The sequence below is a fragment of the Phasianus colchicus genome, chromosome Z (genome assembly GCF_987193195.1).
Source record: "Phasianus colchicus chromosome Z, bPhaCol1.hap1.1, whole genome shotgun sequence".
In the NCBI taxonomy this organism is placed as follows: domain Eukaryota; kingdom Metazoa; phylum Chordata; class Aves; order Galliformes; family Phasianidae; genus Phasianus; species Phasianus colchicus.
Window position 1 is genome coordinate 45,253,384 of NC_143476.1, and position 10,791 is coordinate 45,264,174.

General features: G+C 41.9%; 1 pseudogene; it reads right to left on the reverse strand.

Moving 5' to 3' along the window:
* Nucleotides 1–1,248: 1,248 nt before the first annotated feature.
* Nucleotides 1,249–4,451, reverse strand: LOC149912935 (uncharacterized; annotated as a pseudogene).
* Nucleotides 4,452–10,791: the final 6,340 nt, after the last annotated feature.

The window sequence follows — 10,791 nt, forward strand, 5'->3', positions numbered from 1 at the left end:
GATGGGACATTCACAGTTTCTCTGTACAGCTTGTGCCTCACCACTCTCTGGGTGAAAAATTCCTTTGTAACAACAAACGTAAGCCTCCACTTTTTTAGTATAGAAACATTTCTTCTCCTATCACTATCAGACTGTGTCAGTAGACAGTCTCCATCTTGTTTATGATTTCCCTTTAAGTAAAGAAAGGCTGCAATGAGGTATTCCTGAAACTTTCTCTCCTGCAAGCTGAGCATTCTCAACTCCCTCAGCATTTCTTCATAAAACATGTGCTCCAGTCCTTCAGTCATTTTCATGTCCCTCTTCTGGACCTGTTCTAACAACTCCAGTGTTCTAAAGGCCTCAGAATTGGTTACAGTACTCCAGCTGAGGCTTCATAAGAGCAGAACAGAGGAGACAATCACCTCCCTCACCTTTTTTGCTGTAGCTCAGTATCCTGATTTCTGAATCCCAACTCCCTCTCTTCAGGTCTGCTCTCAAGAGTTCTAGCCTGTACGCAGGTCTGCGGTTGTACCAATCCAGGTACAGCACCTTGCAGCTGGCTTTGTTAACCTCGTTATGCTCACATAGGCCCATTTCTCAAGCATCCAAGGCCTTTGTAAACTTCCTGAGGGTGTGCTCAATCCAACTATTTATATTGTTGATATTACTAACCACAGATTTTTGGCTGTGGCCATCTTGTTTACTCATCATCCACCAAATAGAACACCCTTCAAATACATATCTCACCAATTTAGAGGTAAGGATGAGTTGTAGGACCATATAGAAGTCCATGTAGACAACATCATTTATTCTTCCTTTGTCCACTGATGCTGTCACTCCATCATGGTCTCCCACAAGACTGGTCAGCCACAATCTGCCCTTGGTGAAGCCGGGCTCACTGCTTCAGATCATCTCCATGTCTTGCATGTGCCTTTATATAGCTTCCAGGAGGTTCTGTTCCACTGTATTCCTAGGCATAGGCTTGAGACTCACTGGCTTGTAGTCTGCCAGCAGTTTATCTCCTCAAAAGTGGAAGTGATGGTTCTCTTTTACCAGCCACCAGGCACCTCCTTGGCAGCCAGGGCTTTTCAAATATGATGGACAGCCTCTTGGTGGCTACATCAAACAGTTCCCTTGGGCCCTGGGATGTGTGACACTTCTCTTCAAAAATACTTGTATCCATTCATCACAGTGTTCCAGTTTTGCTATTTGTCCCACCATGATTCTGGGATAAAAACTAGGTTACAGTTTTCTAATTGCACCCTGGTTTCCAACTCTGTCAACTTATGCTGTTTTACTGATGCAGAGGCATTACTTTAGCTGGGATGTCAGCCATATTACCTTCTTGGATGAAACTTCTATAATTCCTTTGGAACAGTTTTGACGTTTTTCCCTGTTACTTCCAAAAGTAACAGTGTTCTTTGGCTGCTATCTATCACTCAGAAGTACATATTCTCTCCTTGTCGAACCTCATTTAAAGTTCTGATACTCAGGCCAGAAGCCAGGCAGCTTGCTGCTCAGAACACTCTTCACCTGGAATTACAACCCATCTAATGTCAAAGGCACAGTTTCTCAAAGTTGCATGTGAGATTATTGAAATCAAATCCCTGAGTGGGATGCAATCAATCTCCCAGTGTGTTTACCTCCTTCTTCCCATATCTCACTCCTCCATCTGGAAGGATAGAGAAGACTGTGCTCCATACCCCTTCAGCATTTTTCAAAGGGACAAAAAGTTTCTTTTAATATTTTGTAGTCTCCTCATTGTAGCTTCGTGCAACCTTGTTTGAAAGAGCAGGAATGTGTAGTACTTTTCTGGCTTTATCAAACTTGTAAGCCTCTTCTTGATATTATGAACGTGGGCACCTGGCAGAAAGAAAGATTGTTCAGATGTCAGATGAATGTCTCAGTGCTTCTCCATAAGGAGTCCCCAGTTAATAACATAAAATCATAGAATCACAGAATGGCCTAGGTTGAAAAGGACCACAGTGATCATCGAGTTTCAACCCCCCTGCTATGTGCAGGGTCACCAACCACCAAAGCCACATCCAGCCTGGCCTTGGATGCTTCCAGGGATCGGGCATCCGCAACCTCCTTGGGCAACCTGTTCCAGTGCATCACCACCCTCTGTGTGAAAAACTTCCAGTATCCAATCTAAACCTCTCCTGTCTCAGTTTAAAACCATTCCCACTTGTCCTATCACAATCTACCCTTGTAAACGGCCATTCCCCCTCCTGTTTATATGCTCCCTTCAAGTACTGGGAGGTCACAATGAAGTCTCCACGGAGTCTTTTCCTTTGCATCCTTTGCCTTTTCCTTTTTTTTTGGTACAAGTTCTAATCTGGGTGCTTGATTAGACAAATTTAATGTGTTGTGGTCTCCTGGATATGGGCTTTTGCCCAGTCCTTTTCCTTTTTCCTGTCCCAGAGCCTTGTATCTGTCGCACAGAGGCTCTTCAGGGGCAAGGCGAAAGTCCTCCTTCTCCAAGCAGAGATGAGGGTCTTCTCTCCTCTGTCCTGCAAGTTAATGTCTGTCTTCATAGGGACTTAAGGCAGAGCTGTTAGTCTGCCACTGTTGCTTACTGCACAATACCATCCATCAATCTTTCTCTCAGATTCCTGGATATGTCTGGCCATTTCCCCTTACAACCTGGCCACTTGCTCAGAAAGTTCATTGAACTGGGTGCACTTGCCCCTGTGACACCATATTCTGCTCTCAAATGCCAGGGTTACTTCCAGCTTCTGGAGTTCCCTACAGCTGTAGGTCTGGGCAGCTTTCCCGTTCCTTGGGAGGTGGGTCTGGGAGCGTGGGTCTTCCAGGAAATGCTGTGGTCCCCTACTATGGTTGTCTGCCTCAGCCTGACCACTGCAGTGCATGCTCATCAAATTTCTTTCAGTACAAGGCTACTCCCTGATACTTTCAGATGAGATGCCACTTGTCCTCCCCACACACCCTCAGGCATGAAAAAGTATGAGCTTCCTATATAGATATTTCATGTATTAGAGAGCTCATTCATCCAGGAAACACAAACTTTCCATCTTCTTCTTTGCCCCACTACTGAATTACGCAGAACAAGCAAATTGTTGTCTGGAGATTATTTAGGAGGAAAAATAATGTTTGCTCTTTACTTTTTGTGACAAATAGTCTAATGATTTTTGTCTGACTCATATGCAGAATGTAGATGTTTTTCTTATTTTTCTTCTTTTCTTCTTTTTTCTTTTCTCCTTTATTTATTTATTTTTCCTTCTTTTATTTTTCTATCTACAAGAATGGTTGTAAGGAGGATCTGGGGAACCATAGGCCTGTCAGCCTGACCTCGGTGCCAGGGAAGGTTATGGAGCAGATTGTCTTGAGGGAGATCACGCGGCATGTGCGGGACAGCTGGGGGACCAGGCCTAGCCAATGTGGGTTCACGAAGGGCAGGTCCTGCTTGACCAACCTGATCTCCTTCTATGATCTAGTGACCCTCTGGTAGACGAGGGAAAGGCTGTTGATGTGGTCTGCCTCAACTTCAGCAAGGCCTTTTACACTGTCTCCCACAGCATTCCCCTGCAGAAGCTGGCAGTCCGTGGCTTGGACAGGTACGCTCTTGGCTGGATAAGGAACTGGCTGGAAGGCCGGGCCCAGAGAGTGGTGATGAATGGAGCTAAATCCAGCTGGTGACCAGTCACAAGTGGTGTTCCCCAGGGGTCAGTGCTGGGGCCTGTCCTCAATATCTTTATTGATGACCTGGATGGGGGCATTGATGGGGGCACCCTCAGTAAGTTTGAGGATGACACCAAGTTGGCTGGAAGTGTCGATCTGCCTGGGGGTAGCGAGGCCCTACAGAGGGATCTGGACAGGCTGGATAGCTGGGCTGAAGCCAGTGCCAGGTCCTGCACTTTGGCCACAACAACCCCCGGGAAATGGACCTGGAGGTATTGACTGATGCTTGGCTGAGCATGAGCCAGCAGTGTGCCCAGGTAGCCAAGAAGGCCAATGGCATCCTGGCTTGCATCAGGAATGGTGTTGCCAGCAGGAACAGGGAAGTGACTGTCCCCCTGCACTCAGCTCTGGTGAGGCCGCACTTCGAGTACAGTGTCCAGCTTTGGGCCCCTCACTGCAAGAAAGACATCGAGGCCCTGGAGCATGTTTGAAGAAGGGCAACAAAGCTGGTGAGGGGACTGGAGCACAGGTCTTATGAGGAGAGGGTGAAGGAGTTGGGATTGTTCAGTCTGGAGAAGAGGAGGCTCAGGGGAGACCTTATTGCTCTCTATAACTGCCTGAAGGGAGGTTGTAGTGAGCTGGATGTTGGCCTCTTCTCTCGTGTAACTGGTGATAGAACTAGAGGGAATGGCTTCAAGCTGCGCTAGGGAAGGTTCAGGCTGGACGTTAGAAAGAGTGATCAGGCACTGGAATGGGCTGCCCAGGGAGGTAGTGGAGTCACCAACCCCGGAGGTGTCCAAAGAATGGTTGGATTTTGTACTGAGGGACATGGTTTAGTGAGTACCATTGGTGATAGGTGGATAGTTGGACTGGATGATCATGTAGGTCTTTTCCAACCTTGGAGATTCTGTGATTCTGTTATTTTTATTTGGTCCCATGGACACTTTCTAGACAGTCATTATTATGATGGCAAGTGGAAGTTTTTCCTGGAAGAAACAAAAATGCAAAATATTAGCAATAGAAATTACTAATGAATATCAATGAAATTCTTGCTGACTTCTTTTATTTTCGTCACTTCTATTGCATGTCTGCTCTAACCAGACATTATACAATAAATCAAGGGTTCTGTTAAAAAAAACACACATTTGTTTAATTATATAGCTATTGCATTTGAAATGAATCTGTGATGGAGTGGGAGAGCAGAGAGAGCTGTAAGGATAAAGAAGTTGAGTAGATGAGACATAAAGCTCTCAATACAGAGCTATAAATACCACAGTACTTGGTTCACTTTGAATGAACACATATAATATTGAATTTATTTCCAAGCACTAAGCTTAAGCGATATAATTATAAATAACTTACAATTTTTTCTTCCTTTATTATCACTGAATTATCAATGAGAATTTTGTACGCGGCTCTAGTATTTTTCTAGAGAGTTGTCAGGGAGAGCCATTTTGCCGTACAAAATGAACAAGGATAATGCCAAATATCCTGAGTGACAGCTACGCAACTTTTATCTGTTAGATTCTATAAACAAGTTAAGGACTCTTTATGTTACAGTTCTCATAACAGAATAATTTCTAAAAACATGTACTGATTAGATTCTCATTTTTGAGAGTATATGATTTGTTGTGTGAGTCAGTGATGAATTCTGATTTTTGTGTAGCTTGTGATCCCCCCCATTGGACTTTTAACAGAAATAACAGAAATGATAAACCGAAGAATACTCTGTGCATTGAATAGTAGTATTTAATCTAAATGTATGTGTATTTGTTAGCAGAACAAACAATACACTCATGGCAAAGCAAATTCATATATATCAGAGTCTACAAATGAAATTAATTTGAATTTTACTCAAATTAAAAACAGTGTTTTATTTATCAAGTTCAGAAAAGTTGTTATAAACTATGACTGGTACTTCAAATAAAAATGAAGAATCAGATTGTTCATTTTTACATAGTGAGAAAGGAATACAATGATACTATTGAACTTCAGGAGTGTGATTTCTTTTTTCCCTTACAGATACACAGGGAAGTTTATCATAGAATTGTAGAACCATAGAATCACTCAGGTTGGAGAAGACCTTAAAGATCGTCAAGTACAACTACGACCTAACCATACTACCTGAATAACAGTCCACTAAATCATGTCCCTGAGCACCACATCCAAACAGTTTCTAAACACATCCAGGGATAGTGACTCAACCATCTCCCTGCGGAGCCTACTCCTGTGCTTAACAACCCTTTCTTCAGAAGTTTTTCCTGATATCCAACTAAACTTTATGAGCAATTCTATACAAAAAGACATTTAACAGAATTTCAAAAGCAAGCCACATATTAAAAAAAAAGAGAATAATATTTTATGCTAAGATTTTCTAAGTTATATGTATATCAAAAATGCTTTTTGAAGTGTTTTAGATAAGAAACATCTCTTGGTGAAACATGAACTAACCAAATTCCTCTACAGAAATTATTTATTATTTTTTTTTTATCACAAAAAAGCATGTTGTTATCTAGCTTTGATATATAACAACTTTTAAAACTGTGTGTAGTGAGAGGAAGGGGAGGCTGCAGCTTTTAAATATAAACGTGTTTCTTGTTTTCATCTGTCTTGGGAGGCTTGTAGAAATCTGTACGTGGAAAGAAAGTCAGAGTCTGCCAAGAACACTACATATTCAGATGGGATTCAACATTATTTGGAATGTGGAAATGTAACACCAATTATTTGGATAAGCTGAAAATTGTTTTGATCTGGTGCTCATGACAAACGATTAGAAAGCCTAAACTGGCATTTACTGGTCATCAGACATTTTTGGGCTATTTTCAGGTCTCCTCAAATCTTGCCTCTGAGGATTGTGTGGATTTACTGTCTATTAAGATACAGTGCAATAAAAAATGAAGGCTCTTTTCCATGATTCAGAGAAGGCTGCAAAGTCTGCTTTACCACAGGGTTCCAGTAGGCTTTGGAAAAGAGAGTTGCTGTTACATGTAATTTCTGCGGGTGCCGTGGTCTTGGTAACGTATTTGGTCAAAGTGAATGGTTAAATATTTGTCCATAGCTGGCGTAATGCTAGAGAACGAAGACCTTCAGAAAATATTTAAGTACTTTTTTCATGTTTTCTTCCTTTTTCTTTGTTCAGGCAGTGTCTGAAGCTGTATAGCATGACTGATAAATGAGGAAATTGTACATGAGTCACTACCTAATCAAAGCAGAAGGAAGGAATAATGCTACTATAGTAAAAAGCCAGCCTTGAGAACTAGTATGTTTACAAAATTTGCTAATTCTAGAATTGCTAGTGGAAATTTCCTAGGTGGTTAATTGTCAGTAACTATTAACAAAACACTTAAGTATAGAGATACTGAACAAACGAAGAAACCCTTTGAGAGTTCAAGGGAGCATTACATTCTTGCATTTGGTTTGTGCTTTATTTATTTATCTTATACTTTGGAATTAGGTACTAGCATCCAACTGCATAGTATTTACTGTATTCACTTAGTTACTGTCATGTCTGTTTCTGTCTAGGACAGTAACAGTGGTGAAGGGGAGTTCATGTTATCAGTTTGTAATGACCAATATATTTCTCACCATCACCCTTGGAAGAATAAAAATAAAGGGAGAATTTTCCTCATTGTCTTCTCAGTATTCTTATCAGATGACCTATGGAAAATGCTCTGTGTAGGTATGTACTGTTTTCCACACCACAAGATGACTGGAAATCTTTGGGAATGGAAGATTGCTTTCTTTCAATTACAGACAGGAGAAGACAGCTACTGTTTATGTTTATGTATGCACCTTTCCAGCTGGGAAAAGAAAAATCACTGAAATTACTTGCTCTGTATGTAAACTCAGTCATCAGCAAAAGGTTCTGCTGCTTTCTATGTTCAGCCAGACATAGTACCTTGTCAACGAATGTATGGTAATTTCATTTGTATAATGTTTTTTTAAGTTAGCAACTTGAGCTGTCTAATAAAATCTTTCTTTCTTTTTTTTTTTTTTTTTGTCTTCTATCTCTTCATACCTTATCTATTACATTTTCAAATCCCTTTCTATTTGAACAGATAGAGAACTGCACAGAACTACAGAAAATAAGCATAATGTTTAGACTGTTTAGGATCTAGTCCCACAAAGACTCTCAGACATTTTATTTTGTTGTGGCAGAAGGCAGTTCAACTGTTTACAGCATATGTTATTGGCATATACAGCAATGATGAAAGAGATGAGGAACACAGTTACAGAAAATTCTTGCAGATTTTTGGATTTGGACCAGCTTCTTAAATACCTAGGAATGATTTAACTGCAACATAAGAGAAAAATATTTTTGGTCTCTGTGGATTGAAGAACATTCAAGGTTTTTTTGTTTGTTTGTTTGTTTTGTTTGTTTTTTTAAAAGTGTCTAACAATATAAATGAAATAGTTCTGGCCTGGTTCAGCCTGGTTCTGAGACTAAATAGGGTGGGGGAATGCATGGACCCAAGCCACACTCAATGACATTTGAATAATCATGATGGTCAGGTAAGGTCCCTGGTGACTGGACTTTCAATAAATGTAGAATGGACAGCCCAGGAAACTACCAACCTGTCAGCCTCACCTCTGTTAGGGGAATATTATGGAACAGATCCTCCTGAAACTATGTCAAGGTGCATGGAAGACCAGGAGATGATATGAGGCCACAAACTACCATGGCTTCCTGACTGATCAACCTAGTGGCCTTCTATGATAAACTGCAACAGTGGACAAAGGACAAGCCACTGATTTCATCAGTCTGAATTTTGGTCAGGCCTTTGACATGGTCTCCCACAACATCCTTCTCTCTATATTCAAGAGATATGGATTTGGTGGGTAGATTGCTTGATGAAAGAGAAGATGATTATACCCAGAGAGAGGTTGTCAATGGCTCAAAGTCTGGAAGGAGTTCAGTGTAGAATATTGTCCCTCAGGGATCAGTACTGGAACAGATACTCTTTCCTATCTTCATCAGTGATCTCTATGATGGGATTGAGTACACAGCAAATTTACAGATGACATCAAGCTGTGTGTTGTGGTTGTGGGGCAACTGACACACCTGATGGATGGGATGTCATTCAGAGACACCCAGACAGGCTCGAGCAGTGGGCCCAGGAGAAGTGCATGAGATTCAAGAAAGCCAAGTGCAAGGTCTTGGACAGGGTCATAGCACCCTCTGCTATCAATACAAACTGGGAATGAAATTATTGAGCACAGCCCTGCAAAAACAACTGCCAGATACTGTTGGGTGGTAAGCTGAACGTGAGCTAGCAATATACCCTCACAGTCCAGAAGATCAGTTGCTATCCTCTATCCTTGGCTGCATCAAAAGAAGTGTTGGCCAGTGGGTCAAGGGAGATCCTGTCCCTCTACTCTCCACTGGTGATACTTCAACTGGAGTGTTGAGTACAGATGTAGAGTCCTCACTACAAGAGAGAGGTGTACCTGTTGGAATGTATCCAGAGAAGGGCCACATAAATGATCCAAGGAATAGAACACCTCTCCTATGAGGGCAGGCTGAGAGAGCTGGGGCTGTTCAGCATGGAGAAGAGAAGGCTCTGGAGAGATATCTTTCAGTATCTAAAGGGAGATTATAAGGAAAAAGGAGACAGATTCTTTACCAGTGTCTGTTGTGATATGACAAGGAGAAATCGTTTCAAACAAAGGGAGGAGAGATTATCATTGGATAGAAGAAAAAAGTATTTTATGACAAGGGTCATAAAGCACTGGAACAGATTCTCCAGAGAGGTGGTGGATGCCTTGTCTCTGGAATTGTTCAAGGCCAGGCTGTACTAGTGTAAGAGATTATTCTTTTACATCACTGTCTCAAAGCTTGCTGGGGACACAGATGAACAAGTCCAAGCAAATCCTGGGCAGGGGTTGAGAAATCCTTTGTCTGAGGGGCACAGATGGACGAGGCCAGGGGCAATGAGAGAGATAAGCTGCAGCTTAATGGCCGTGAAGCGGTCTTTTGTGTGGGCTTATCTCAAGGAAGATGGCCATCTCAGGAGGTGCTGCACATGACTCTTACCCAAGCACCCAGGGATGTCACGTAGGCAGGAGAAAAAGGAGGATAGAAGAAGAATCGAAAACCATGAGGTTAAGGTTTTCTGGAAACAGATTCCTCATGAAGAAGAAGAGGTTTCTGCCATGAGAAGCCTCACAACCTGCCTCTCTTCATCCTGGACTTGCTCTGCGCTCTACCGTGATGCTGAAGAAGAACAAAGGTGTCAGCCATCACATTCCTCACTACAGAATTCCTGTATGCTGACAGACTCTCCTGGGCCTGCTACCTGAGTCCTCTGCTTCCTCCTGGATAGTCGTGCTACCTGCTTGCTGCCCAAGGCCGGCCACGCTGCTTCTCCCCCCTGCTGCTTTTGCCTCGGACCTTTGAAACATCGTGCAACGGGACCGCTGCTGGATCCTGGTGGTGACTAGCCCCGCTTTAAGCAATTCTTGCTTCTTTCCTATCTTTTCTATTGCCCTCCTTCCCTTCCCCGTCTCCCTAATCAGGATTTATAATGAACTGGTTGGACCAACATTTGAACCGTTGTTTCTTAATCTCACACTGGGTATACAGATATTAAAAGAACCTCATTTCCCTCTTTTAAATTGGAGCAAGACAACTAGGCTCTTAGCACCTGATTGAACTACACACGTCCCTGTTCATTGCACGAGATTTGGACTAGGTGACCTTTAAGTGTCCCTTCCTAGTCAAATAATCCTATGATTTGATGGTTTATCTTCTGTTAATTTTCCATTTACACCTTGCCAAGGGCACTAGAATCGTCTTGGACCATGTATTTGTCTCTTTTGACTACTTCAAATTCTACTTTCTGTTTGTTCTCAGTAATTATACTGACTTAAACACTATATAGTGTTAAGTTCCTGCCCTGCTTTCAAAAACATAAGGATGGGAATTTCTGTTTTCCCTTTTGATATACAGGTGTTTGAAACACTGCAATGTTAAACAATTTACTGAAAATCATACTACATCTCTGTAGTTATTGAAAATATATTTAAAAGTTAAGAGATCACACATTAAGTAGAAAAGCAATAATTACTTTTCCTATTTACTGTTATTTATTTCTTTGTTTTTCTCCAGAAGACTGCTAGCTGCCATGTAGACAGAACTAGTATAAATCCCATGTGCCCTTGGTGCAAAAT